Below are 13,237 nucleotides of genomic sequence, written 5' to 3'. Positions count from 1 at the left end.
AAGCATGAATTTCAGTAGTGTAGGTAAACAACTTCAACATAACATGTGGAGTACAGAGGGAGAGAGAGAAAAAACATGAGAGTCTGCAAGAAATTATCATTTGTGTTTTATAGTATTTTTCTCTTACAGTTTACCCACATATTTATCATTTTCATAGTTCTTTTTGCTTCTTACATGTCTTACCTTTCATCGGGGAATATTTTATAATTCCCATTGGTAGCATCTGCTAGTGTTAAACTGCCTCTGTTGATTTTGGTGATAAAATAAAATGACTTTATTTTACTTTTATTCTTGAAAGTTATTTCTCTGGGCATTAAACTACAGGATGGGAGTTTTTTGTTGTTGTTTTCCTTTTTTTTTTTTAGCACGTTGAATGTATCTATTTCTTGTTTCCATTGTAATTGAGAAGTCAACTGTCAGTAAATGCTATTTGTTTGAAAGTACTCTCTCCTCTTTTCTCTGCCTCCTCTTAAAATTTTTCTCTTTGTACTGGATTTTCTTTAGAATCACTATGATATGCCTGAAATATTTTTTAAAATCATTTGATATTTTTGGGTTTTCTGAATGTGTGAATTAGTGTCTTTCATCAGCTATGAAATCTTTTACACCCTTACCTCTTCAACCATTACGTCTGCTTCACTTTCTCTCTTCTTTTGCTTTGGTGTTTTTATTTCTTATATGTTAGAATTTCTATATGTCTCCATCATATTTGTACTGTTCAATATATTAGTCCCTAGCCACATGGGGGTATATAAAGTTAAACTTAACTAAGTAAAATTAAATAAAATTACACAGTCAGTTTTTCAGTCTCAATAGCCACATATCAAGTACCCAACAGCTACCTGTGTATAGTGGCTACTGAATTGGACAGCAAAGATACAGAATGTTTTTATTATTGCAGAAATTTCTATTGTACTGATCTATATCTGTTAGGTGTTCTGGTATATTTTCAATCTTTCATTTATTCTTAATTTCTGATTTTTCATAGATTTTTGACCAATCTTTTGTTTAATAGTTCTCTATCAACTCTTCCTAATTTGCTGTTAATTTGATCTTTTTATTTTACTTTAATTCTAGAATGTATATTTTGTTAATTTTTTAATCTATGATATCACATTTTATGGTTGCTGGTTCCCTGCCAACATTTTAAAGCTTGACTTTCATCTCATTGTATATAGTGAGCACAGTTGTTACATAGTCTGCCTAGTAATTCTATTTTTTGGACTTTATTGTGTTTGTTCCTATACTGTATTATTTTTGCTGTTTTTTTTCTTATGGTATTTCAACTCTTCATGTATCCAGTTATTTCTGATTATGTGCTGGACATTGTTTCTAAAAACTAACTTTTAGTAATAAATTCAAGACTTGATTAAAGTTGTCTTCCTCCAACAAATATATTCATTGCTTTTGCCAAAATCCTGGGCACACTATTTTTGACCATTTAATACAGGTTCATGCTTTAGGTTTTCTGTAGAGTAGAATGATGCAAAACTGTCATCTTAACTACCGGACTTCAACCCTTAAAGTTTCAGTCCAAAGTGTTAGTGTCCTCTCAAGATCCTCCCCCAAAATGTACAGAAGCTGCTAATGACAGAAAAGAAGAAATATATAGTAAACATCAAACAATGGAGAAAAGTATCAAAAACAAAAGCCCATTCTTCAGAATTATTAATAAAACAGTCCCTTGAGAGACTGGCCAAAGAAAGAGAAGGCACAAGTTGAAATATAAAAACTTGCACAAATAAGAAATAATAGAAATTGATTTAAAATCTTGACATAATCAAGAAATACAATAAATTGATAATATATTAAAATTTTATAATAAAAATAACATTGAATTATGAAACAATAGAAACTACAAAATGCCAATAATTAATTAATCTATAACTTTTCACCCTGTAAAATAGTTTTATAAAGGGATAACTACACTTTCAAAAAACAAAAATTCTTATTTTCTAAAACCATTGTACGTAATATAAAGAAATGTTCTTTAACAAATTTTCTGAAAATAATGTAGCCTTTATATCAAAAACCAGAAAAAAGACAGCATAAGAAAGTGTATATTAGTCAATATTAGGTAAAAACATGGATGAAAATATCAGTTATTAACAAAATATTTCTCATATCCATCAAACTCACATAAATTAAATTTCTAGCAACTCCCAGTGCCACTGAAGTTATAGGGTACCTGGAACATTCATCTATTGCCAGTAGGAGTGTAAACAGTACAACCATTTTTGGGAGTGATTTGGAAATATCCACTAGAGTAATGCCCAGTAATAGTGGAATGGATTGATAACTTGTGTGTATTAATATAATGGCATACTATATACCTGTTACAATTTACACACAATTTCTTTTTGACTCAACATACACACATTTCAAAAATGCAAAATCAAGTAAATAAACCAAGGTGCCGAAGAACATTAAAAAATTATACTATTTGCACAAATTTCAAAAACACACAAGACAATACAATATGCTGTGTGTGTGTGTGTGTGTGTGTAGATATACAGAACATATTTATACATCAACTGTAGAAAGGCAATTGTCTTCTGGGAAGGAGACTAGGAAAGGAGATCAAGAAGGGATACAACGGGGACCTGAAGTCTGTCTGAAAAGAAATATTTAAAAATAATTTGAAGCAACTGAGGCTAAATATAAGCATTTTAATATTTAGGTAGACAGTGTTTATTAGGTGTAATATTAGACCTTTCTTTATAAAGTAACTGTGAGGACTAAGTGAATTAATGCATATAAAGGGCTTAAAGGACAAAGTAGGTACTCATTACATGCTGATTTTCATAATTGTTACTCATTAGAGATGGTGAATTTCTAGACAGCAAAGCCCACCTATTATTTATCACTGTCCCTTATGCATAGTACAGGATCTAGCACAGAGGAGATGCTCAGTAATTTGGTTGAATGTGTCCACACATCATAAATTGCTCTCTTCATCTCAAACTCCCTAATGGTCCTCGCCTACTTGCATGGATGTAGGTGAATGACGAGTGTAACAGATTGACATAAACCACTGGTAGAAATGTTAGGGCTTAGTATTTGACTCTTACAACCAGTTCCATATGTGACCTGGTTTATGGTTTCAGGGCAAGTGATTACTTTTAAGTAACCAACCAGCAGAGTTTATATGTGTTTCGAGATTCTTGGAAGAAGGTTGATTACATAAATGCCAACTATATTAGTATTGATTTCTCAAAGAATAAAAAGAAAAACGAAAAAAATGGTCAGCTCAATCAGCTATTTATTATTTCTTCTGTTCTTTAAAATTGTAAGAATTTCTGAGGGGTGGGAATTTCAAAGCTATTTCAAGATCATCATATATAAAGCATTCTTTAGTATACAGGGTCTTAAGGAGGAGAAATGGGCTTTGGCTGACTTCACCCACAAGCTGAACTCCATAAATATTATATAGTTAACACACGATCCAGATACTTTAACTTCACAGAGTTCAGGAAAGAACAGCTTTTGTTTATGGTGAGTTTTCTTATGTGTTGAATATAAAGTACCAATTAAAGTGTAATCGGAATAGCTGTTTGAATTTTTGGCAGCATATCAGAAGGAGTTACGGAAAGCAGGGCCTTTTCAATGATAGATATGATTTTGCAGAGGTCATGCTATGGCCTGGATAGGGCATGTCTGGCCTGATTTCAAACCATAAATGCATGTGAATGTAGGGAAATGAATCCTATTCCAGGGCCTATATCTTCATTGCCTTAGAAATGGTTTTTCTATTTCCAAAGCAATTCTGGTTTTCAGAATAATTTGCCTGGAACTCAATCCCCACATGCTGATGAGATCAACTGAGGTCTAGAATGGCTAAGACACTGGGGCAATTCTTGTAGATTTGCCCAATCTTTGTAGATTTTGATTTGGAAAAGTATTCAACCCATTGGAAGCTAAACCATTCTCCCTCTCCCTAAAATGTTTTCATAGAACTGAGTTCCCCTTATTTTCAGAGTTCTTACATCAATTATACATTAAGTGAATGCCTGAAAGGATCAGGACTGATTATAGGGAAGAAATGAGGTATGTTATGGAATAAAAGACTAGAAATGGAAAATAAGTAGAAAACAGAAAAAGCAATGAAGCAAACATGCATGGTTGACATAAACGTGGAGCAGAAACTACAACAATAGGTTCTTGGATAGTGCCTCTGAATGGGACAAATAGTCACTCTGGAGTCTCAGTGAAAATCTAAAGAGAGAAACCTGATCCAAGTTAAACGTATAGTCAGCGACTAGCTCAACTTCTAACAGCTTCCAAAAATCAAAAATATGCAGTTGACCTTGTAACTAGGATTGCATATGGCACCCAGCCAAAACCCGCCAGCCCTCTCCAGGGCAAAGAGTGACAGCTTTGCTGTCCTGCAGTTGAAACAAGTGGTAGCTCATATTAAACTGTGCCAAGCAGGGCCTTCCACTAAGCTGAACACCTGTAATTCACCCATCTGTGTCCCTCAAGTCCTCACCCCAAAGTAAATTGATTCTGAGCTCTAACAGCTGTCTGGGGGACTCTGCTGGGCTGCTCCCAGCAGGAAAGGCTGGGGGAGATGATAAAAGCTGTGGGTGTGTTTCCAAGGTCAGAACCCAAAGAGGGAAGTTTTTTTGATTCTTTCATTTGTAGAGATGACAAAAGTGGTAGTGGGTGGGATGCATAATTTCCAGATCATTTAAGTAACTACCAGACGTTGTTTATCCCATCATATGATTTGAAAATTAAGATAATCATAGTTGATGAAAGAGGAGAAAGCCTGGGCAATGAGGATCCCTTTCATCTAGGAGTGTAAAGCAAAGAGTAGGAGAAATGGGGTACAAACTTAGAAAATGAAAGTCATATGCAGTGTCTCTGTAAAGGTAAGAGAATTTCAAGAATATTTTAAACATACATTCAATGTAGACTACCATGTTCATATCAATGATAGAAAAATAGATATGTAAGTTTTATGAGCAATAAATTCAAGTTTGGAAGAAAGAAACATACACATATGGTCACCTGCAATGGGTATTTATAATATTGGATGTAAAGTATTTATAATAGCAGACTCTTGCCAACGTCAGCAGCCATTGACATAAATAGATTACTGTAGATTACTAGAAATAAATGAAACCCTTGTATTCTATATAGGTGATATTCCAAAAGTAAACAGAATTTTAAAGGTTGAATAGCCCAGGCTCTCTTGTAACTTGAGCCATAGCCACACTTTTTTTTTTGCAAGCTTACATACTATTTCGTTTCTGGAATTTTTTACATGCTTTTGAGTAGAGCCTTGATTATTGTTCAGATAACTTTTTTATCTGCTATTACTAAACAGGGAATCTTCATTTATTCATTACCTGTCACACACTTATTAATTTCGTTTAAAACTATTTATTGTCCTGGTCCGTGGGATATAGTGATAAGTAAGAGCATTAGTCTCTGCTTGCAGGCTCGTACTCAACAAGTGGTGACTTTCAATGTACTTTTGTGTTTATACACACGTGGGAAAACTAGAAGCAATAGATTGTGTCTAAAGCAAAATGCTAAGAAAACAGCTTCTAACTGAAGGCATCTCTATGAGAAGTTTGACTGAATTTAGCTGATTTCCATTATCACAAACACTTACTGAATAACTACCTATGCTTTGTCTTTGGTGAGCCACAAAAGTGCTGAGATTCATTCATAGGGCCCCATTCTAAATGGGATCAACCTACTGGGAAAAGACTCTGCAGTCCTCTTTGCATGAGCCATCAATTTTTCCTTCATCTGTGTACAACTGAGTTGTCCAGCACATACATTTAAGTGCCTGTAAGATATTAAGTACATTGCTAGGCAGTGGGAATAAAGAGTGCTGTTAGTCTCTGTCCATTCATCTGCACATCTATCCTTTCATCCATTAATCCATTTCAGACATTTAATGAATGATGATCATGTGTTAAGTGTTTATGCTGGACTGTGGAGAAAAAATAAAACAACATAGACAAACTTTATTACCTCATGGAGCTTACATTCCAGAAGCAGACATAAACAAAACATAAGAAAAACAACTAGATATATATGAAACTGACAAATTCTGGTATTTGGAGAGATCTCTATTTTTAGAACTATAAATCTCAAGAAGTTCTGAGAGACCCTCCTGCTGTACAATGAACAGTCTATGAAGGTAAATATTTTAGAGAAAATGCTGATTCCACAATTATTAGGAAAGATGCCAGAAGCATCTCCCAGTTTCCCTCCCCTACACAGACACACACATGCACACACACACATACACACACAAAGCAAACAAACAAGAAGTAAAGGAACCAACAACAAATATGAGTTGGTCAGCTTTGAAATGAGGAATCTAAAGGTACCAAAATCAGAATGCTGGGGGTTGATATTTCCAAGGCTGGGCCCCTGGATTTTAAAATATTTTATAACCTTTCATAATTTTTCTCTACATGGCCTAGTAAAGAGAAGAATGCCCTGGGCATTCAGTTGATATCCCACAAGGACGACTACTCAAGAATTAGGGTTTGAGATGATTCAGCTCTTACAAAGACTGATCTTCATGAATGGACTCTTTGCTCTCTGCTTGGATTAAGGTGATTTTTCCCTAACCTAAATGCCTACCAGGTACACAATTAGATCTTCTCTAGAAGAATATAAAGCCATGCAGAGCCTTAATTATTACGCTTTTTCAAACTCAATATCCATTATTTAATAAAATATAATTACTGGGCATATAGGGATAGAAGGAAAAATAACTAATGATCAAGACAGAGAGAGAGAAACAAAGAGACTAGAAGCAGACCCATAGGAGAGCCAAATATTAGAATTAATATATAACAAATTTAAAAATGATTATGATTAATAAATACAGGAAATTAACTGGTAAGATTAATGCACAAAATACACATAGGACATGGTGAAAATGTCAAACACTCTTGAGTCCAGTGGGAGTTCCAGGAAAGGAGATGCAACACATGACAAAGCAGTCAGGCAAAAAACAAAATAAAACAAAAAACACTCTCAACAAACACACACATTTTAAAGTGTATATTGAATACTTACCAAAATAGATTATAAAATCTTTCTCAATTTTTTAAAAATTGAGATCTTAGAGCACGTTCTTTAGCCACAACAAAATTAAACTAAAAATCAATAACAGAAAGCTTTCCAGAAAATACTCAAATATGTTTTTCCATTTGTTTGTGTCCTCTCTTATTTCCTTGAGCAGTGGTTTGCGGTCCTCCTTGAACAGGCCCTTCACATCCCTTGTAAGCTGCATTCCTAGGTATTTTATTCTCTTTGTAGCAATTGTTAATGGGAGTTCATTCATGATTTGGCTTTCTGCTTGTCTATTATTGGTATATAGGAATACTTGTGATTTTTGCACATTGATTCCATATCCTGAGACTTTGCTGAAGTTTCTTATCAGCCTAAGGAGATTTTTGGTTGAGATGATGGGGTTTTCTAAATACAAAATCATGTCATCTGCAAACAGAAAATTTGACTTCCTATTTGAATAGCCTGTATTTCTTTCTCTTGCCTGATTGTCCTGCCCAGAACTTCCAATACTATGTTGAATAGTAGTGATGAGAGAGGGCATCCTGTCTTAAGACGGTTTTCAAAGGGAGTGCTTCCAGCTTTTGCCTATTCAGTATATGATATTGGCTAAAACACTACATCCTCATGGATAGGAAGAATCAATATGGTGAAAATGGCCATACTGCCTAAAGTAATTTATAGATTCAATGCTATTCCCATCAAACTACCACTGACATTCTTCACAGAATTAGAAAATACTGCTTTAAATTTCATATGGAATGAAAAAAGAGCCAATATAGCCAAGACAATCCTAAGCAAAAAGAACAAAGCTGGAGGCATCATGCTACCTGACTTCAAACTACACTGCAAGGCTACAGTAGCCAAAACAGCATGATACTGGTACCAAAACAGATATATAGACCAATGAAACAGAACAGAGACCTCAGAAATAACACCACACATCTACAACCATCTGATCTTCCACAAACCTGACAAAAACAAGGAATGGAGAAAGAGTTCCCTATTTAATAAATGGTACTGGGAAAACTGGCTAGCCATATGCAGAAAACTGAAACTGGAGGGCTTCCTTACACCTTTTACAAAAATTAACCCAAGATGGATTAAAGACTTAAATGTAAAACCCAAAACCATACAAACCCTAGAAGAAAACCTAGGCAATACCATTCAGGACATAGGCATGGGCAAAGACTATATGACAAAAACACCAAAAGCAATTGCAGCAAAAGCCAAAATTGACAAATGGGATCTAATTAAACTAAAGAGCTTCTGCACAGCAAAATAAACTCGCGTCAGAGTGACAGGCAGCCTACAGAATGGGAGAAAATGTTTGCAATCTACCCGTCTAACAAAGGTCTAATATCCAGAATCTACAAGGAACTTAAACAAATTTATAAGAAAAAACAAACAACCCCATTAAAAAGTGGGCAGAAGATATGGACAGACACTTCTCAAAAGAAGACATTTATTCAGTCAACGAACATGAAAAAAAGCTCAACATAACGGATCATTCTCGGAGCAATGCAAATCAAAACCACAGTGAGATACAATCTCAAGCCAGTCAGAATGGCAATTATTAAAAAGTCAAGAAACAATAGATGCTGGCGAGGCTGTGGAAAAATAGGAAAACACCTTTACACTTTTGGTGGGAATGGAAATTAGTCCAACCATTGTGGAAGACAGTGTGGCAAGTCCTCAAGGATCAAGAACCAGAAATACCATTTGACCCTGCAATTCCATTAATGGGTGTATATCCAAAGGAATATAAATTATTCTACTATAAAGACACATGTACATGTACGTTTATTGCAGCACTATTTACAATAGCAAAGACATCAAATGCCAATCAGAGATAGTCTGGATAAAGATAATATGAGATATATATATATATAGATATATATATATATCACGGAATACTATGAATATTTGGAATATAAATTGTTCTACTATAAAGACACATGTACATATATGTTTATTGCAGCACTATTTACAATAGCAAAGACCCAAATGCCCATCAGTGACAGTCTGGATAAAGATAATGTGGTACATATACACCATGGAATACTACACAGCCATAGAAAAGAATGAGATCATGTCCTTTGCAAGGAGATGGATGAAGCTGGAAGCCATCATCTTCAGCAAACTAACACAGAAACAGAAAACCAAACATTACATGTTCTCACTCATAAGTGGGAGTTAAACAGTGAGAACACATAGGATAAAACAAGGAAGATTAAAATATATTTTAAACTGAATAATAACAAAGACACATAATTTCAAATGCTCACAGAACATCCACCAATATAGATTATATATTATATATAATGAGTTCATAACAATTCTGTTTAAAATATTTGAAATTTTACATAGTATATTCTCTAACACAACAGTATTAAAAAATTAATAGCACAGAGATTTCTGAAAAAAATCACCAAATATTTGAAATGTAAATATTATACTTCTAAATACATGGTTCAAATAAAAAGCAGCATAAAACATAACATATTTTGAATTAAATGATATTGAAAACACAGCATGACAAAATTTGTGGGATGTAAATAAATCTGTACTAGAGGGAAATTCATAGCTTCAACTTCTTATACTGGCAAAGAAAAAAAGGGTTTTAATTTCAGTGATCTGGTAGGTGTTAAGAAACATCTGGAGGTGACATCACTCTTGATGGTGAAATGTAAGGGCATACCCCTCTAACCACCTATAGTCAACATAATCCTGGAGAGCCTAGCCATGAGACTCCATATAGAAAACTCTAGAAAAAAAAGTTTTTTAAATACTAAAACCTACAAGTGAATTTAGTGACATTGCAGGATACAAACTCAATACACACAAATCAATTGTATTTTATATAATAGCTGAAGACACATGGAAACAAAATTTAAGACCACACCAGTCACAATAGCTTCAAGAAGAATGTAATATTGAGAAGAAAATTGACAAAATATGTGCAAGCCCTATATACTGAAAAACACTAAATAAATCTTGGTGGATTTTAAGGCTAAAATTTTTTAAATGCCAGTTTTACTCAAGTTGATCTAGAGATTCAACACAATCCCATTCAAAATCTCCACATGCCTATTTTACAGATATTTAAAATTTTATTTTTTAATTTATACGGAAAGTTAAAGAATAGCCAAAGCAATGTTGTAAAAGAATGACAAAGTTGGAGAGCTACTTAATACATTATTTGATTTCTAGATTTACTATAAAACTAGTTATCAAGATGGCATGATATTGATGTAAGCATAGATATATAAATCAACAGAAGAATAGTGAGCCCAGAAATATATTAACACATATGAGCTAAACTGATTTTTGACAATGATACCAAGTTGATTTAATGGGGAAATGATAGTTGTTCAAAAAATGGTGCTGAAATAACATCCACATGAAAAAAAAATCTCAAATTTTACTTCATCCTCTGTGTAAAATCACTCAAAATGGATCATATACCTATATAAAATGTAAAACTACAAAAGTTTTAAAATAAAATACAAGATAAAATCTTTAAGTACTTGAATTTGACAAACATTTCTTTGATAGAAAATGGTTTACGCTAACTATAAAAGAAAATAAAATGATAAACTGGACTTCATAAAAATTAGATTCTTTTCAGCAAGTGCCATTAAAAGATAACAAAAAGGCAAAGGTAGAGACTGGAAGAAAACGTCTGTAACATATATACCTGAGAAAGACAGAGTGAGGAGTACAAAAAATTAACTGGGGAGGAGAGACATGCTAGAGAACAAGAATTTGCTGAACACTTTTTATGTATCTGATACTGTACTTAACTTTGTTTTTAAAGATAGGCTATTGGAGCTTAGAGAAGCTTTCCCGAAGTGTAACAACTAAGGTATTCAGTCTTTCCTTCCATTCTTTAACAGATGAGTCTCCCTTGGTCGTACTCAAAAATTACTAACAAGGGAACAAGTTGGTCCTTTAGTGTTTTTTTAAGGAAGACTAGAGGATAAGAAGCTGGGCATGGCTACATGTGAGATCACGAAGACACTTACAGAAATCCTTTTCCTTCTTATTCTGTCCCTGAAACCATATGCATTTATAGTGGTTTTTATTCTTCCTGATTTATTTTGAGGTCTACCCTAAGCTGTAAGCCCTAGGTAGGATAAGTTTATTCAATCTATGAAATCTAACTAGAGTTGGTAATTTTTTTTTTTTTTTTTTTGAGACCAAGTATCACTCTGTCACCCAGGCTGGAGTGCAGTGACGTGATCTCGGTTCACTGCAACCTCTGCCTCTGGGGTTCAAATGATTCTCCTGCCTCAGCCTCCTGGGTAGCTGGGATTACAGTGCCTGGCACCACTGCTGACTAACTTTTGTATTTTTAGTAGAGACAGGGTTTAGCCATGTTGGCCAGGCTGTACAGCCAATAATTTAATACTAGATAATGTTTAACCACTATATTTGAATTTTACCATTAATTTCCACATTTCCCTTTTAAATCTAAGGTGTGACTCCATAACAATAGATTTCAGTCTTGTCCCTCATCCTTGCTACTGGAAGTGTGAACCATGGCCCAACAGCACTGGCATCACTTGGGAGCTTATTAGAAATGGGAAAGTCAGGACCCACTCTACACCTACTTCATCAGAATCTTCAGTTTAATTAGGTCTCAGCTTATTCAAATACACATTAAAATTTGGGAACCCTGCTGTTTATGACCACATAGAAAAACAGGAAACAGGACAGCTTCCTGCTCCTATAACTACAAAGGTATGAAAGCACATCCTTGGGATGTCTAGACTATAGTCTACCACTCTACTGGACTTGACCGCTTGCGGACCATGTAGAAGACTTTGGACAGGTTGTTTAGCATCTCTCAGCCTCAATTTCCTAACTATAAACAGGATGACTTCGTTGTCTTCATAGACTTGCTGTGAGGATTAAATGAGACAACATTCATAAAATACCCAAGGCAAATGCTGACACGGTGTTAGTTTTCAATATATGCAGTCTTTTCAAGTGGTCAATAAAGAATGATTCTATTTTGCATTAAATAAATAACAAAAGTCAGTGCCTTAAAGCCAATGCAAACCCTTGACATTTCCTCACATCAAGGAGCAGGATCATTTGCCTCTTTTTCTATGTGTTATTTTTTTCTTTGTGCAATGGTCTCAGTCTATGAGTGGCGGCAGGCAGAACTAGGAAGAGCCATTGCCTTTTAGATTGTGGCCTCCCTCCCATGCGTGTTCCCAAACGGCCTACTTAATAACAAGAGCAATAGCGGGGTTCATTATGCATGCAGCTCTGCAATCATTGCTGAGGAGAAAATTAGTTTGATGCCCTGAGTGACAGTTGAACTCTAGAAAGTGCCTAAATAAAATAAAAGACAAGGAAAATGTATACATATACATAAATGTAATAAAGAGTTCAATGAGAAAAGTTATGAAGAGGCCAATTTCAAAACTTACCCTTTTCCTGGTGCTTCTTGATTTTTTAGGAATGGTGTGTTGGTTACTAAAAGGTCTGTTTATTTAATCAAGAGTTGCCTTGTCTCTAGCATTGTGCAGGTCCATGGGAGGTCTGGGAGGCTCAAGCATGTACACACATGCATATTTTAAAACAACACGGATGAATCTGGAAGCCATCATCCTCAGCAAACTAACACAGGAACGGAAAACAAAACACCTCATGTTCTCACTCATAAGTGGGAGTTGAACAATGAGAACACATGGACACAGGGAGGGGAACAACACACACTGAGGCCAGTAGGGGCATGGGGGCTGATGGGAGGAAGAGCGTTAGGGCAAATAGCCAATGCATGTGAAGCTTTAAACCTAGATGATGGGTTGATAAGTGCAGCAAACCACCATGGCTCACCTGTGCCTACATAACAAACCTACACATTCTGCACTTGTATCCTGGAATTAAATAATCATAATCATAATCATAATCATAGGTTGTCTTCTATGAGCTGTTAAAAAAAGATTTTTTTGCCATTATTTTTGGTTTACAGAAGAGTTGCAAAGAAAGTGTAGTTCACCTAGCTTCTAATGTTAACATCTTCTATAACCACGGTAAATTTATCAAAACTAAGACATTAACATTCATATACACTATTAACTAAATTTAATAGGCATTCTTTGGATCTCCCCATTTTGGTTTTTCTGGACCTGGATCTAATCCAAGACATACTGCATTTAGTAACGTATGCTTA

The sequence above is a fragment of the Hylobates moloch genome, unplaced genomic scaffold, assembly GCF_009828535.3.
Source record: "Hylobates moloch isolate HMO894 unplaced genomic scaffold, HMol_V3 SCAFFOLD_21, whole genome shotgun sequence".
NCBI lineage: Eukaryota > Metazoa > Chordata > Mammalia > Primates > Hylobatidae > Hylobates > Hylobates moloch.
This window is presented reverse-complemented; position numbering follows the sequence as displayed.